This window comes from Carassius auratus, unplaced genomic scaffold, assembly GCF_003368295.1.
Source record: "Carassius auratus strain Wakin unplaced genomic scaffold, ASM336829v1 scaf_tig00041162, whole genome shotgun sequence".
NCBI classification, from domain to species: Eukaryota; Metazoa; Chordata; class Actinopteri; order Cypriniformes; family Cyprinidae; genus Carassius; species Carassius auratus.
Window position 1 is genome coordinate 12,501 of NW_020526633.1, and position 17,500 is coordinate 30,000.

The 17,500-nt window shown below is 39.7% G+C and overlaps 9 non-coding genes across 9 annotated transcripts; all 9 read left to right on the forward strand.

Annotated features, from left to right (window-relative positions):
* The first annotated feature begins 2,043 nt into the window (after positions 1-2,043).
* LOC113085008 (5S ribosomal RNA) lies at positions 2,044-2,162 on the forward strand. The gene has a single exon (XR_003283939.1). It is a non-coding gene; the product is annotated as a 5S ribosomal RNA (ribosomal RNA).
* Positions 2,163-5,767: 3,605 nt separating this feature from the next.
* Positions 5,768-5,886, forward strand: LOC113085038 (5S ribosomal RNA). The gene has a single exon (XR_003283968.1). It is a non-coding gene; the product is annotated as a 5S ribosomal RNA (ribosomal RNA).
* Positions 5,887-6,801: 915 nt separating this feature from the next.
* Positions 6,802-6,920, forward strand: LOC113085022 (5S ribosomal RNA). Its single transcript, XR_003283953.1, has one exon. It is a non-coding gene; the product is annotated as a 5S ribosomal RNA (ribosomal RNA).
* A 928-nt stretch (positions 6,921-7,848) lies between these two features.
* On the forward strand, positions 7,849-7,967 carry LOC113085030 (5S ribosomal RNA). Its single transcript, XR_003283961.1, has one exon. It is a non-coding gene; the product is annotated as a 5S ribosomal RNA (ribosomal RNA).
* Positions 7,968-8,874: 907 nt separating this feature from the next.
* Positions 8,875-8,993, forward strand: LOC113085037 (5S ribosomal RNA). The gene has a single exon (XR_003283967.1). It is a non-coding gene; the product is annotated as a 5S ribosomal RNA (ribosomal RNA).
* A 918-nt stretch (positions 8,994-9,911) lies between these two features.
* LOC113085023 (5S ribosomal RNA) lies at positions 9,912-10,030 on the forward strand. Its single transcript, XR_003283954.1, has one exon. It is a non-coding gene; the product is annotated as a 5S ribosomal RNA (ribosomal RNA).
* A 932-nt stretch (positions 10,031-10,962) lies between these two features.
* On the forward strand, positions 10,963-11,081 carry LOC113085031 (5S ribosomal RNA). The gene has a single exon (XR_003283962.1). It is a non-coding gene; the product is annotated as a 5S ribosomal RNA (ribosomal RNA).
* Positions 11,082-11,595: 514 nt separating this feature from the next.
* Positions 11,596-11,714, forward strand: LOC113085009 (5S ribosomal RNA). The gene has a single exon (XR_003283940.1). It is a non-coding gene; the product is annotated as a 5S ribosomal RNA (ribosomal RNA).
* Positions 11,715-15,312: 3,598 nt separating this feature from the next.
* LOC113085018 (5S ribosomal RNA) lies at positions 15,313-15,431 on the forward strand. The gene has a single exon (XR_003283949.1). It is a non-coding gene; the product is annotated as a 5S ribosomal RNA (ribosomal RNA).
* Positions 15,432-17,500: the final 2,069 nt, after the last annotated feature.

Consider the following 17,500-nt stretch of genomic DNA (forward strand, 5'->3'; position numbering starts at 1 on the left):
AGAGGAGTATAATGTAAAAGGAGCTCATTCAAATACTGAGGTGCTAAACCATTCAGGGCTTTATAAGTAATAAGCAATATTTTAAAATCTATACGATGTTTGATAGGGAGCCAGTGCAGTGTGGACAGGACCGGGCTAATATGGTCATACTTCCTGGTTCTAGTAAGAACTCTTGCTGCTGCATTTTGGACTAGCTGTAGTTTGTTTACCAAGCGTGCAGAACAACCACCCAATAAAGCATTACAGTAGTCTAACCTTGAAGTCATAAATGCATGGATTAACATTTCTGCATTTGACATTGAGAGCATAGGCCGTAATTTAGATATATTTTTGAGATGGAAAAATGCAGTTTTACAAATGCTAGAAACGTGGCTTTCTAAGGAAAGATTGCGATCAAGTAGCACACCTAGGTTCCTAACTGATGACGAAAAATTGACAGAGCAACCATCAAGTCTTAGACAGTGTTCTAGGTTATTACAAGTAGAGTTTTTAGGCCCTATGATTAACACCTCTGTTTTTTCTGAATTTAGCAGTAAGAAATTACTCGTCATCCAACTTTTTATATCGACTATGCATTCCATTAGTTTTTCAAATTGGTGTGTTTCACCGGGCTGCGAGGAAATATAGAGCTGCGTATCATCAGCATAACAGTGAAAGCTAACACCATGTTTCCTGATGATATCTCCCAAGGGTAACATATAAAGCGTGAAGAGTAGCGGCCCTAGAACTGAGCCTTGAGGTACTCCATACTGCACTTGTGATCGATATGATACATCTTCATTCACTGCTACGAACTGATGGCGGTCATATAAGTACGATTTAAACCATGCTAATGCACTTCCACTGATGCCAACAAAGTGTTCAAGTCTATGCAAAAGAATGTTGTGGTCAATTGTGTCAAACGCAGCACTAAGATCCAATAAAACTAATAGAGAGATACACCCACGATCAGATGATAAGAGCAGATCATTTGTAACTCTAAGGAGAGCAGTTTCAGTACTATGATACGGTCTAAATCCTGACTGGAAATCCTCACATATACCATTTTTCTCTAAGAAGGAATATAATTGTGAGGATACCACCTTTTCTAGTATCTTGGACAGAAAAGGGAGATTCGAGATTGGTCTATAATTAACTAGTTCTCTGGGGTCAAGTTGTGGCTTTTTTATGAGAGGCTTAATAACAGCCAGTTTGAAGGTTTTGGGGACATGTCCTAATAACAATGAGGAATTAATAATAGTCAGAAGAGGACCTATGACTTCTGGAAGCACCTCTTTTAAGAGCTTAGATGGTATAGGGTCTAACATACATGTTTACAAGATCTCTGCATATTAGCAGGTTTAGGTCTGGTTAGTTCTTGGATGGGAGACCGTCTCGAAATACCAGGTGCTGTAAGCTTTTTGGAAAATTTTCACTTAGTATAGAACAATTTTGCCAAAACATGGCCGATCTCTGAATATTAGCAGGTTTGGGCCTGGTTAGTACATGGATGGGAGACTGCCTGGGAATACCAGGTGCTTTAAACTTTGTGGATATTTTTCATGAATTATATAATAATCTTGCAAAAAAAAAAGAGTCAATGGCCGATCTCTGAATATTAGCAGGTTTGGGCCTTGTTAGTACATGGATGGGAGACTGCCTGGGAATACCAGGTGCTTTAAACTTTGTGGATATTTTTCATGAATTATATATTAATCTTGCAAAAAAAAAAAGAGTCAATGGCCGGTCTCTGAATATTAGCAGGTTTGGGCCTTGTTAGTAGATGGATGGGAGACTGCCTGGGAATACCAGGTGCTTTAAACTTTTTGGATATTTTTCACGAATTATATAATAATCTTGCAAACAAACAAAAAAAAAAAAAAAAAAAAGAGTCAATGCCAGATCTCTGAATCTTAGCAGGTTTAGGTCTGGTTAGTACTTGGATGAGAGACTGCCTAGGAATACCAGGCGTTTTAAGCTTTTGGGTTTTCTTTCCTACTTATATAATGTACTGGCCAGTAGATTGGCTGAACTTTAAATAGCCCTCTCTTCGGAGCAGTCTTCACTTATGGCCATACCAACCTGGCTATGCCCGATCTCGTCTGATCTCGGAAGCTAAGCAGGTTTGGGCCTGGTTAGTACTTGGATGGGAGACCGCCTGGGAATACCAGGTGCTGTAAGCTTTTTGGAAATTTTTCACTTAGTATAGAACAATTTTGCCAAAACATAGAGTCAATGGCCGATCTCTGCATATTAGCAGGTTTGGGCATTGTAAGTACTTGGATGGGAGACCGCCTTGAAATACCAGGTGCTGTAAGCTTTTTGGAAAATTTTCACTAAGTATAGACCAATTTTGCCAAAACATGGCCGTTCTCTGAATATTAGCAGGTTTGGGCCTGGTTAGTACATGGATGGGAGACTGCCTGGGAATACCAGGTGCTTTAAACTTTGTGGATATTTTTCATGAATTATATAATAATCTTGCAAAAAAAGAGTCAATGGCCGATCTCTGAATATTAGCAGGTTTGGGCCTTGTTAGTACATGGATGGGAGACTTCCTGGGAATACCAGGTGCTTTAAACTTTTTGGATATTTTTCATGAATTATATAATAATCTTGCAAAAAAAAGAGTCAATAGCCGATCTCTGAATATTAGCAGGTTTGGGCCTTGTTAGTACATGGATGGGAGACTGCCTGGGAATACCAGGTGCTTTAAACTTTGTGGATATTTTTCATAAATTATATAATAATCTTGCAAAAAAAAAGAGTCAATGGCCGATCTCTGAATATTAGCAGGTTTGGGCCTTGTTAGTACATGGATGGGAGACTGCCTGGGAATACCAGGTGCTTTAAACTTCATGGATATTTTTCACGAATTATATAAATAATCTTGCAAAAAAAAAGAGTCAATGCAAGATCAATCAATCAATCACCTTTATTTATATAGTGCTTTAAACAAAATACATTGCGCCAAAGCACTGAACAACATTCATTTGGAAAACAGTGTCTCAATAATGCAAAATGATAGTTAAAGGCAGTTCATCATTGAATTAATTGATGTCATCTCTGTTCAGTTGAAATAGTGTCTGTTTTAATTTGCAATCAAGTCAACGATATCGCTGTAGATGAAGTGACCCCAACTAAGCAAGCCAGAGGCGACAGCGGCAAGGAACCGAAACTCCATCGGTGACAGAATGGAGAAAAAAACCTTGGGAGAAACCAGGCTCAGTTGGGGGGCCAGTTCTCCTCTGACCAGACGAAACCAGTAGTTCAATTCCAGGCTGCAGCAAAGTCAGATTGTGCAGAAGAATCATCTGTTTCCTGTGGTCTTGTCCTGGTGCTCCTCTGAGACAAGGTCTTTACAGGGGATCTGTATCTGGGGCTCTAGTTGTCCTGGTCTCCGCTGTCTTTCAGGGCAGTAGAGGTCCTTTCTAGGTGCTGATCCACCATCTGGTCTGGATACGTACTGGATCCGGGTGACTGCAGTGACCCTCTGATCTGGACACAGACTGGATCTGGTGGCCACGGTGACCTCGGAACAAGAGAGAAACAGACAAATATTAGCGTAGATGCCATTCTTCTAATGATGTAGAAAGTACGGTGTTATGTGAAGTGTTCCGGTTCCAGTTTACCTAATTAATGCAGCCTAAAAATCCTTTAACGGATTTGGATATTAAAAGCATATTAGTATGTTATGTGTATGCCAGGTTAAAGAGATGGGTCTTTAATCTAGATTTAAACTGCAAGAGTGTGTCTGCCTCCCGAACAATATTAGGTAGGTTATTCCAGAGTTTAGGCGCCAAATAGGAAAAGGATCTGCCGCCCGCAGTTGATTTTGATATTCTAGGTATTATCAAATTGCCTGAGTTTTGAGAACGTAGCGGACGTAGAGGAGTATAATGTAAAAGGAGCTCATTCAAATACTGAGGTGCTAAACCATTCAGGGCTTTATAAGTAATAAGCAATATTTTAAAATCTATACGATGTTTGATAGGGAGCCAGTGCAGTGTGGACAGGACCGGGCTAATATGGTCATACTTCCTGGTTCTAGTAAGAACTCTTGCTGCTGCATTTTGGACTAGCTGTAGTTTGTTTACCAAGCGTGCAGAACAACCACCCAATAAAGCATTACAGTAGTCTAACCTTGAAGTCATAAATGCATGGATTAACATTTCTGCATTTGACATTGAGAGCATAGGCCGTAATTTAGATATATTTTTGAGATGGAAAAATGCAGTTTTACAAATGCTAGAAACGTGGCTTTCTAAGGAAAGATTGCGATCAAGTAGCACACCTAGGTTCCTAACTGATGACGAAAAATTGACAGAGCAACCATCAAGTCTTAGACAGTGTTCTAGGTTATTACAAGTAGAGTTTTTAGGCCCTATGATTAACACCTCTGTTTTTTCTGAATTTAGCAGTAAGAAATTACTCGTCATCCAACTTTTTATATCGACTATGCATTCCATTAGTTTTTCAAATTGGTGTGTTTCACCGGGCTGCGAGGAAATATAGAGCTGCGTATCATCAGCATAACAGTGAAAGCTAACACCATGTTTCCTGATGATATCTCCCAAGGGTAACATATAAAGCGTGAAGAGTAGCGGCCCTAGAACTGAGCCTTGAGGTACTCCATACTGCACTTGTGATCGATATGATACATCTTCATTCACTGCTACGAACTGATGGCGGTCATATAAGTACGATTTAAACCATGCTAATGCACTTCCACTGATGCCAACAAAGTGTTCAAGTCTATGCAAAAGAATGTTGTGGTCAATTGTGTCAAACGCAGCACTAAGATCCAATAAAACTAATAGAGAGATACACCCACGATCAGATGATAAGAGCAGATCATTTGTAACTCTAAGGAGAGCAGTTTCAGTACTATGATACGGTCTAAATCCTGACTGGAAATCCTCACATATACCATTTTTCTCTAAGAAGGAATATAATTGTGAGGATACCACCTTTTCTAGTATCTTGGACAGAAAAGGGAGATTCGAGATTGGTCTATAATTAACTAGTTCTCTGGGGTCAAGTTGTGGCTTTTTTATGAGAGGCTTAATAACAGCCAGTTTGAAGGTTTTGGGGACATGTCCTAATAACAATGAGGAATTAATAATAGTCAGAAGAGGACCTATGACTTCTGGAAGCACCTCTTTTAAGAGCTTAGATGGTATAGGGTCTAACATACATGTTTACAAGATCTCTGCATATTAGCAGGTTTAGGTCTGGTTAGTTCTTGGATGGGAGACCGTCTCGAAATACCAGGTGCTGTAAGCTTTTTGGAAAATTTTCACTTAGTATAGAACAATTTTGCCAAAACATGGCCGATCTCTGAATATTAGCAGGTTTGGGCCTGGTTAGTACATGGATGGGAGACTGCCTGGGAATACCAGGTGCTTTAAACTTTGTGGATATTTTTCATGAATTATATAATAATCTTGCAAAAAAAAAAGAGTCAATGGCCGATCTCTGAATATTAGCAGGTTTGGGCCTTGTTAGTACATGGATGGGAGACTGCCTGGGAATACCAGGTGCTTTAAACTTTTTGGATATTTTTCACGAATTATATAATAATCTTGCAAAAAAAAAAAAAAAAAAAAAAAAGAGTCAATGCCAGATCTCTGAATCTTAGCAGGTTTAGGTCTGGTTAGTACTTGGATGAGAGACCGCCTAGGAATACCAGGCGTTTTAAGCTTTTGGGTTTTCTTTCCTACTTATATAATGTACTGGCCAGTAGATTGGCTGAACTTTAAATAGCCCTCTCTTCGGAGCAGTCTTCGCTTACGGCCATACCAACCTGGCTATGCCTTATCTCGTCTGATCTCGGAAGCTAAGCAGGTTTGGGCCTGGTTAGTACTTGGATGGGAGACCGCCTTGGAATACCAGGTGCTGTAAGCTATTTGGATATTTTTTACTTAGTATAGAACAATTTTGCCAAAACATAGAGTCAATGGCCGATCTCTGCATATTAGCAGGTTTGGGCCTGGTTAGCACATGGATGGGAGACTGCCTGGGAATACCAGGTGCTTTAAACTTTTTGGATATTTTTCACAAATTATATAATAATCTTGCAAAAAAAAAGAGTCAATAGCCGATCTCTGAATATTAGCAGGTTTGGGCCTTGTTAGTACATGGATGGGAGACTGTCTGGGAATACCAGGTGCTTTAAACTTTTTTATATTTTTCACGAATTATATAATAATCTTGCAAAAAAAAAAGAGTCAATGCCCGATCTCTGCATATTAGCAGGTTTAGGTCTGGTTAGTACTTGGATGGGAGACCGCCTTGAAATACCAGGTGCTGTAAGCTTTTTGGAAAATTTTCACTTAGTATAGAACAATTTTGCCAAAACATGGCCGATCTCTGAATATTAGCAGGTTTGGGCCTGGTTAGTACATGGATGGGAGACTGCCTGGGAATACCAGGTGCTTTAAACTTTGTGGATATTTTTCATGAATTATATAATAATCTTGCAAAAAAAAAAGAGTCAATGGCCGATCTCTGAATATTAGCAGGTTTGGGCCTTGTTAGTACATGGATGGGAGACTGCCTGGGAATACCAGGTGCTTTAAACTTTTTGGATATTTTTCACGAATTATATAATAATCTTGCAAACAAAAAAAACAAACAAAAAAAAAGAGTCAATGCCAGATCTCTGAATCTTAGCAGGTTTAGGTCTGGTTAGTACTTGGATGAGAGACCGCCTAGGAATACCAGGCGTTTTAAGCTTTTGGGTTTTCTTTCCTACTTATATAATGTACTGGCCAGTAGATTGGCTGAACTTTAAATAGCCCTCTCTTCGGAGCAGTCTTCGCTTACGGCCATACCAACCTGGCTATGCCTTATCTCGTCTGATCTCGGAAGCTAAGCAGGTTTGGGCCTGGTTAGTACTTGGATGGGAGACCGCCTGGGAACACCAGGTGCTGTAAGCTATTTGGATATTTTTCACTTAGTATAGAACAATTTTGCCAAAACATAGAGTCAATGGCCGATCTCTGCATATTAGCAGGTTTGGGCCTTGTTAGTACATGGATGGGAGACTGCCTGGGAATACCAGGTGCTTTAAACTTTGTGGATATTTTTCATGAATTATATAATAATCTTACAAAAAAAAAAGAGTCAATGGCCGATCTCTGAATATTAGGAGGTTTGGGCCTTGTTAGTACATGGATTGGAGACTGCCTGGGAATACCAGGTGCTTTAAACTTTTTGGATATTTTTCATTAATTATATAATAATCTTGCAAAAAAAAGAGTCAATGGCCGATATCTGAATATTAGCAGGTTTGGGCCTTGTTAGTACATGGATGGGAGACTGCCTGGGAATACCAGGTGCTTTAAACTTTGTGGATATTTTTCATGAATTATATATTAATCTTGCAAAAAAAAAAAGAGTCAATGGCCGATCTCTGAATATTAACAGGTTTGGGCCTTGTTAGTACATGGATGGGAGACTGCCTGGGAATACCAGGTGCTTTAAACTTTGTGGATATTTTTCATTAATTATATATTAATCTTGCAAAAAAAAAAAGAGTCAATGGCCGATCTCTGAATATTAGCAGGTTTGGGCCTTGTTAGTAGATGGATGGGAGACTGCCTGGGAATACCAGGTGCTTTAAACTTTTTGGATATTTTTCACGAATTATATAATAATCTTGCAAACAAAAAAAAAAAAAAAAAAAAAAAGAGTCAATGCCAGATCTCTGAATCTTAGCAGGTTTAGGTCTGGTTAGTACTTGGATGAGAGACCGCCTAGGAATACCAGGCGTTTTAAGCTTTTGGGTTTTCTTTCCTACTTATAAAATATACTGGCCAGTAGATTGGCTGAACTTTAAATAGCCCTCTCTTCGGAGCAGTCTTCGCTTACGGCCGTACCAACCTGGCTATGCCAGATCTCGTCTGATCTCGGAAGCTAAGCAGGTTTGGGCCTGGTTAGTACTTGGATGGGAGACCGCCTGGGAATACCAGGTGCTGTAAACTTTTTGGAAATTTTTCACTTAGTGTAGAACAATTTTGCCAAAACATAGAGTCAATGGCCGATCTCTGCATATTAGCAGGTTTGGGCCTTGTTAGTACATGGATGGGAGACTGCCTGGGAATACCAGGTGCTTTAAACTTCATGGATATTTTTCACGAATTATATAAATAATCTTGCAAAAAAAAAGAGTCAATGCAAGATCTCTGCATATTAGCAGGTTTAGGTCTGGTTAGTTCTTGGATGGGAGACCGTCTCGAAATACCAGGTGCTGTAAGCTTTTTGGAAAATTTTCACTTAGTATAGAACAATTTTGCCAAAACATGGCCGATCTCTGAATATTAGCAGGTTTGGGCCTGGTTAGTACATGGATGGGAGACTGCCTGGGAATACCAGGTGCTTTAAACTTCATGGATATTTTTCACGAATTATATAAATAATCTTGCAAAAAAAAAGAGTCAATGCAAGATCTCTGCATATTAGCAGGTTTAGGTCTGGTTAGTTCTTGGATGGGAGACCGTCTCGAAATACCAGGTGCTGTAAGCTTTTTGGAAAATTTTCACTTAGTATAGAACAATTTTGCCAAAACATGGCCGATCTCTGAATATTAGCAGGTTTGGGCCTGGTTAGTACATGGATGGGAGACTGCCTGGGAATACCAGGTGCTTTAAACTTTGTGGATATTTTTCACGAATTATATAATAATCTTGCAAACAAAAAAAAAACAAAAAAAAAAAGAGTCAATGCCAGATCTCTGAATCTTAGCAGGTTTAGGTCTGGTTAGTACTTGGATGAGAGACCGCCTAGGAATACCAGGCGTTTTAAGCTTTTGGGTTTTCTTTCCTACTTATATAATGTACTGGCCAGTAGATTGGCTGAACTTTAAATAGCCCTCTCTTCGGAGCAGTCTTCGCTTACGGCCATACCAACCTGGCTATGCCCGATCTCGTCTGATCTCGGAAGCTAAGCAGGTTTGGGCCTGGTTAGTACTTGGATGGGAGACCGCCTGGGAATACCAGGTGCTGTAAGCTTTTTGGAAATTTTTCACTTAGTATAGAACAATTTTGCCAAAACATAGAGTCAATGGCCGATCTCTGCATATTAGCAGGTTTGGGCCTTGTAAGTACATGGATGGGAGACTGCCTGGGAATACCAGGTGCTTTAAACTTTTTGGATATTTTTCACAAATTATATAATAATCTTGCAAAAAAAAAGAGTCAATAGCCGATCTCTGAATATTAGCAGGTTTGGGCCTTGTTAGTACATGGATGGGAGACTGTCTGGGAATACCAGGTGCTTTAAACTTTTTGGATATTTTTCACGAATTATATAATAATCTTGCAAAAAAAAAAAAGAGTCAATGCCCGATCTCTGCATATTAGCAGGTTTAGGTCTGGTTAGTACTTGGATGGGAGACCGCCTTGAAATACCAGGTGCTGTAAGCTTTTTGGAAAATTTTCACTTAGTATAGAACAATTTTGCCAAAACATGGCCGATCTCTGAATATTAGCAGGTTTGGGCCTGGTTAGTACATGGATGGGAGACTGCCTGGGAATACCAGGTGCTTTAAACTTTGTGGATATTTTTCATGAATTATATAATAATCTTGCAAAAAAAAAGAGTCAATGGCCGATCTCTGAATATTAGCAGGTTTGGGCCTTGTTAGTACATGGATGGGAGACTGCCTGGGAATACCAGGTGCTTTAAACTTTTTGGATATTTTTCACGAATTATATAATAATCTTGCAAACAAAAAAAAAAAAAACAAAAAAAAGAGTCAATGCCAGATCTCTGAATCTTAGCAGGTTTAGGTCTGGTTAGTACTTGGATGAGAGACCGCCTAGGAATACCAGGCGTTTTAAGCTTTTGGGTTTTCTTTCCTACTTATATAATGTACTGGCCAGTAGATTGGCTGAACTTTAAATAGCCCTCTCTTCGGAGCAGTCTTCGCTTACGGCCATACCAACCTGGCTATGCCTTATCTCGTCTGATCTCGGAAGCTAAGCAGGTTTGGGCCTGGTTAGTACTTGGATGGGAGACCGCCTGGGAACACCAGGTGCTGTAAGCTATTTGGATATTTTTCACTTAGTATAGAACAATTTTGCCAAAACATAGAGTCAATGGCCGATCTCTGCATATTAGCAGGTTTGGGCCTTGTTAGTACATGGATGGGAGACTGCCTGGGAATACCAGGTGCTTTAAACTTTGTGGATATTTTTCATGAATTATATAATAATCTTGCAAAAAAAAAAAAGAGTCAATGGCCGATCTCTGAATATTAGGAGGTTTGGGCCTTGTTAGTACATGGATTGGAGACTGCCTGGGAATACCAGGTGCTTTAAACTTTTTGGATATTTTTCATGAATTATATAATAATCTTGCAAAAAAAAGAGTCAATGGCCGATCTCTGAATATTAGCAGGTTTGGGCCTTGTTAGTACATGGATGGGAGACTGCCTGGGAATACCAGGTGCTTTAAACTTTGTGGATATTTTTCATGAATTATATATTAATCTTGCAAAAAAAAAAGAGTCAATGGCCGATCTCTGAATATTAGCAGGTTTGGGCCTTGTTAGTACATGGATGGGAGACTGCCTGGGAATACCAGGTGCTTTAAACTTTGTGGATATTTTTCATTAATTATATATTAATCTTGCAAAAAAAAAAAGAGTCAATGGCCGATCTCTGAATATTAGCAGGTTTGGGCCTTGTTAGTAGATGGATGGGAGACTGCCTGGGAATACCAGGTGCTTTAAACTTTTTGGATATTTTTCACGAATTATATAATAATCTTGCAAAAAAAAAAAAAAAAAAAAAAAAAAAAAAGAGTCAATGCCAGATCTCTGAATCTTAGCAGGTTTAGGTCTGGTTAGTACTTGGATGAGAGACCGCCTAGGAATACCAGGCGTTTTAAGCTTTTGGGTTTTCTTTCCTACTTATAAAATATACTGGCCAGTAGATTGGCTGAACTTTAAATAGCCCTCTCTTCGGAGCAGTCTTCGCTTACGGCCGTACCAACCTGGCTATGCCAGATCTCGTCTGATCTCGGAAGCTAAGCAGGTTTGGGCCTGGTTAGTACTTGGATGGGAGACCGCCTGGGAATACCAGGTGCTGTAAACTTTTTGGAAATTTTTCACTTAGTGTAGAACAATTTTGCCAAAACATAGAGTCAATGGCCGATCTCTGAATATTAGCAGGTTTGGGCCTTGTTAGTACATGGATGGGAGACTGCCTGGGAATACCAGGTGCTTTAAACTTTGTGGATATTTTTCATGAATTATATATTAATCTTGCAAAAAAAAAAAGAGTCAATGGCCGGTCTCTGAATATTAGCAGGTTTGGGCCTTGTTAGTAGATGGATGGGAGACTGCCTGGGAATACCAGGTGCTTTAAACTTTTTGGATATTTTTCACGAATTATATAATAATCTTGCAAACAAAAAAAAAAAAAAAAAAAAAAGAGTCAATGCCAGATCTCTGAATCTTAGCAGGTTTAGGTCTGGTTAGTACTTGGATGAGAGACTGCCTAGGAATACCAGGCGTTTTAAGCTTTTGGGTTTTCTTTCCTACTTATATAATGTACTGGCCAGTAGATTGGCTGAACTTTAAATAGCCCTCTCTTCGGAGCAGTCTTCACTTATGGCCATACCAACCTGGCTATGCCCGATCTCGTCTGATCTCGGAAGCTAAGCAGGTTTGGGCCTGGTTAGTACTTGGATGGGAGACCGCCTGGGAATACCAGGTGCTGTAAGCTTTTTGGAAATTTTTCACTTAGTATAGAACAATTTTGCCAAAACATAGAGTCAATGGCCGATCTCTGCATATTAGCAGGTTTGGGCATTGTAAGTACTTGGATGGGAGACCGCCTTGAAATACCAGGTGCTGTAAGCTTTTTGGAAAATTTTCACTAAGTATAGACCAATTTTGCCAAAACATGGCCGTTCTCTGAATATTAGCAGGTTTGGGCCTGGTTAGTACATGGATGGGAGACTGCCTGGGAATACCAGGTGCTTTAAACTTTGTGGATATTTTTCATGAATTATATAATAATCTTGCAAAAAAAGAGTCAATGGCCGATCTCTGAATATTAGCAGGTTTGGGCCTTGTTAGTACATGGATGGGAGACTGCCTGGGAATACCAGGTGCTTTAAACTTTTTGGATATTTTTCATGAATTATATAATAATCTTGCAAAAAAAAGAGTCAATAGCCGATCTCTGAATATTAGCAGGTTTGGGCCTTGTTAGTACATGGATGGGAGACTGCCTGGGAATACCAGGTGCTTTAAACTTTGTGGATATTTTTCATAAATTATATAATAATCTTGCAAAAAAAAAGAGTCAATGGCCGATCTCTGAATATTAGCAGGTTTGGGCCTTGTTAGTACATGGATGGGAGACTGCCTGGGAATACCAGGTGCTTTAAACTTCATGGATATTTTTCACGAATTATATAAATAATCTTGCAAAAAAAAAGAGTCAATGCAAGATCAATCAATCAATCACCTTTATTTATATAGTGCTTTAAACAAAATACATTGCGCCAAAGCACTGAACAACATTCATTTGGAAAACAGTGTCTCAATAATGCAAAATGATAGTTAAAGGCAGTTCATCATTGAATTAATTGATGTCATCTCTGTTCAGTTGAAATAGTGTCTGTTTTAATTTGCAATCAAGTCAACGATATCGCTGTAGATGAAGTGACCCCAACTAAGCAAGCCAGAGGCGACAGCGGCAAGGAACCGAAACTCCATCGGTGACAGAATGGAGAAAAAAACCTTGGGAGAAACCAGGCTCAGTTGGGGGGCCAGTTCTCCTCTGACCAGACGAAACCAGTAGTTCAATTCCAGGCTGCAGCAAAGTCAGATTGTGCAGAAGAATCATCTGTTTCCTGTGGTCTTGTCCTGGTGCTCCTCTGAGACAAGGTCTTTACAGGGGATCTGTATCTGGGGCTCTAGTTGTCCTGGTCTCCGCTGTCTTTCAGGGCAGTAGAGGTCCTTTCTAGGTGCTGATCCACCATCTGGTCTGGATACGTACTGGATCCGGGTGACTGCAGTGACCCTCTGATCTGGACACAGACTGGATCTGGTGGCCACGGTGACCTCGGAACAAGAGAGAAACAGACAAATATTAGCGTAGATGCCATTCTTCTAATGATGTAGAAAGTACGGTGTTATGTGAAGTGTTCCGGTTCCAGTTTACCTAATTAATGCAGCCTAAAAATCCTTTAACGGATTTGGATATTAAAAGCATATTAGTATGTTATGTGTATGCCAGGTTAAAGAGATGGGTCTTTAATCTAGATTTAAACTGCAAGAGTGTGTCTGCCTCCCGAACAATATTAGGTAGGTTATTCCAGAGTTTAGGCGCCAAATAGGAAAAGGATCTGCCGCCCGCAGTTGATTTTGATATTCTAGGTATTATCAAATTGCCTGAGTTTTGAGAACGTAGCGGACGTAGAGGAGTATAATGTAAAAGGAGCTCATTCAAATACTGAGGTGCTAAACCATTCAGGGCTTTATAAGTAATAAGCAATATTTTAAAATCTATACGATGTTTGATAGGGAGCCAGTGCAGTGTGGACAGGACCGGGCTAATATGGTCATACTTCCTGGTTCTAGTAAGAACTCTTGCTGCTGCATTTTGGACTAGCTGTAGTTTGTTTACCAAGCGTGCAGAACAACCACCCAATAAAGCATTACAGTAGTCTAACCTTGAAGTCATAAATGCATGGATTAACATTTCTGCATTTGACATTGAGAGCATAGGCCGTAATTTAGATATATTTTTGAGATGAAAATATGCAGTTTTACAAATGCTAGAAACGTGGCTTTCTAAGGAAAGATTGCGATCAAGTAGCACACCTAGGTTCCTAACTGATGACGAAAAATTGACAGAGCAACCATCAAGTCTTAGACAGTGTTCTAGGTTATTACAAGTAGAGTTTTTAGGCCCTATGATTAACACCTCTGTTTTTTCTGAATTTAGCAGTAAGAAATTACTCGTCATCCAACTTTTTATATCGACTATGCATTCCATTAGTTTTTCAAATTGGTGTGTTTCACCGGGCTGCGAGGAAATATAGAGCTGCGTATCATCAGCATAACAGTGAAAGCTAACACCATGTTTCCTGATGATATCTCCCAAGGGTAACATATAAAGCGTGAAGAGTAGCGGCCCTAGAACTGAGCCTTGAGGTACTCCATACTGCACTTGTGATCGATATGATACATCTTCATTCACTGCTACGAACTGATGGCGGTCATATAAGTACGATTTAAACCATGCTAATGCACTTCCACTGATGCCAACAAAGTGTTCAAGTCTATGCAAAAGAATGTTGTGGTCAATTGTGTCAAACGCAGCACTAAGATCCAATAAAACTAATAGAGAGATACACCCACGATCAGATGATAAGAGCAGATCATTTGTAACTCTAAGGAGAGCAGTTTCAGTACTATGATACGGTCTAAATCCTGACTGGAAATCCTCACATATACCATTTTTCTCTAAGAAGGAATATAATTGTGAGGATACCACCTTTTCTAGTATCTTGGACAGAAAAGGGAGATTCGAGATTGGTCTATAATTAACTAGTTCTCTGGGGTCAAGTTGTGGCTTTTTTATGAGAGGCTTAATAACAGCCAGTTTGAAGGTTTTGGGGACATGTCCTAATAACAATGAGGAATTAATAATAGTCAGAAGAGGACCTATGACTTCTGGAAGCACCTCTTTTAAGAGCTTAGATGGTATAGGGTCTAACATACATGTTTACAAGATCTCTGCATATTAGCAGGTTTAGGTCTGGTTAGTTCTTGGATGGGAGACCGTCTCGAAATACCAGGTGCTGTAAGCTTTTTGGAAAATTTTCACTTAGTATAGAACAATTTTGCCAAAACATGGCCGATCTCTGAATATTAGCAGGTTTGGGCCTGGTTAGTACATGGATGGGAGACTGCCTGGGAATACCAGGTGCTTTAAACTTTGTGGATATTTTTCATGAATTATATAATAATCTTGCAAAAAAAAAAGAGTCAATGGCCGATCTCTGAATATTAGCAGGTTTGGGCCTTGTTAGTACATGGATGGGAGACTGCCTGGGAATACCAGGTGCTTTAAACTTTTTGGATATTTTTCACGAATTATATAATAATCTTGCAAAAAAAAAAAAAAAAAGAGTCAATGCCAGATCTCTGAATCTTAGCAGGTTTAGGTCTGGTTAGTACTTGGATGAGAGACCGCCTAGGAATACCAGGCGTTTTAAGCTTTTGGGTTTTCTTTCCTACTTATATAATGTACTGGCCAGTAGATTGGCTGAACTTTAAATAGCCCTCTCTTCGGAGCAGTCTTCGCTTACGGCCATACCAACCTGGCTATGCCTTATCTCGTCTGATCTCGGAAGCTAAGCAGGTTTGGGCCTGGTTAGTACTTGGATGGGAGACCGCCTGGGAATACCAGGTGCTGTAAGCTATTTGGATATTTTTCACTTAGTATAGAACAATTTTGCCAAAACATAGAGTCAATGGCCGATCTCTGCATATTAGCAGGTTTGGGCCTGGTTAGCACATGGATGGGAGACTGCCTGGGAATACCAGGTGCTTTAAACTTCATGGATATTTTTCACGAATTATATAAATAATCTTGCAAAAAAAAAGAGTCAATGCAAGATCTCTGCATATTAGCAGGTTTAGGTCTGGTTAGTTCTTGGATGGGAGACCGTCTCGAAATACCAGGTGCTGTAAGCTTTTTGGAAAATTTTCACTTAGTATAGAACAATTTTGCCAAAACATGGCCGATCTCTGAATATTAGCAGGTTTGGGCCTGGTTAGTACATGGATGGGAGACTGCCTGGGAATACCAGGTGCTTTAAACTTTGTGGATATTTTTCACGAATTATATAATAATCTTGCAAACAAAAAAAAAAAAAAAAAAAAAAGAGTCAATGCAAGATCAATCAATCAATCACCTTTATTTATATAGTGCTTTAAACAAAATACATTGCGCCAAAGCACTGAACAACATTCATTTGGAAAACAGTGTCTCAATAATGCAAAATGATAGTTAAAGGCAGTTCATCATTGAATTAATTGATGTCATCTCTGTTCAGTTGAAATAGTGTCTGTTTTAATTTGCAATCAAGTCAACGATATCGCTGTAGATGAAGTGACCCCAACTAAGCAAGCCAGAGGCGACAGCGGCAAGGAACCGAAACTCCATCGGTGACAGAATGGAGAAAAAAACCTTGGGAGAAACCAGGCTCAGTTGGGGGGCCAGTTCTCCTCTGACCAGACGAAACCAGTAGTTCAATTCCAGGCTGCAGCAAAGTCAGATTGTGCAGAAGAATCATCTGTTTCCTGTGGTCTTGTCCTGGTGCTCCTCTGAGACAAGGTCTTTACAGGGGATCTGTATCTGGGGCTCTAGTTGTCCTGGTCTCCGCTGTCTTTCAGGGCAGTAGAGGTCCTTTCTAGGTGCTGATCCACCATCTGGTCTGGATACGTACTGGATCCGGGTGACTGCAGTGACCCTCTGATCTGGACACAGACTGGATCTGGTGGCCACGGTGACCTCGGAACAAGAGAGAAACAGACAAATATTAGCGTAGATGCCATTCTTCTAATGATGTAGAAAGTACGGTGTTATGTGAAGTGTTCCGGTTCCAGTTTACCTAATTAATGCAGCCTAAAAATCCTTTAACGGATTTGGATATTAAAAGCATATTAGTATGTTATGTGTATGCCAGGTTAAAGAGATGGGTCTTTAATCTAGATTTAAACTGCAAGAGTGTGTCTGCCTCCCGAACAATATTAGGTAGGTTATTCCAGAGTTTAGGCGCCAAATAGGAAAAGGATCTGCCGCCCGCAGTTGATTTTGATATTCTAGGTATTATCAAATTGCCTGAGTTTTGAGAACGTAGCGGACGTAGAGGAGTATAATGTAAAAGGAGCTCATTCAAATACTGAGGTGCTAAACCATTCAGGGCTTTATAAGTAATAAGCAATATTTTAAAATCTATACGATGTTTGATAGGGAGCCAGTGCAGTGTGGACAGGACCGGGCTAATATGGTCATACTTCCTGGTTCTAGTAAGAACTCTTGCTGCTGCATTTTGGACTAGCTGTAGTTTGTTTACCAAGCGTGCAGAACAACCACCCAATAAAGCATTACAGTAGTCTAACCTTGAAGTCATAAATGCATGGATTAACATTTCTGCATTTGACATTGAGAGCATAGGCCGTAATTTAGATATATTTTTGAGATGAAAATATGCAGTTTTACAAATGCTAGAAACGTGGCTTTCTAAGGAAAGATTGCGATCAAGTAGCACACCTAGGTTCCTAACTGATGACGAAAAATTGACAGAGCAACCATCAAGTCTTAGACAGTGTTCTAGGTTATTACAAGTAGAGTTTTTAGGCCCTATGATTAACACCTCTGTTTTTTCTGAATTTAGCAGTAAGAAATTACTCGTCATCCAACTTTTTATATCGACTATGCATTCCATTAGTTTTTCAAATTGGTGTGTTTCACCGGGCTGCGAG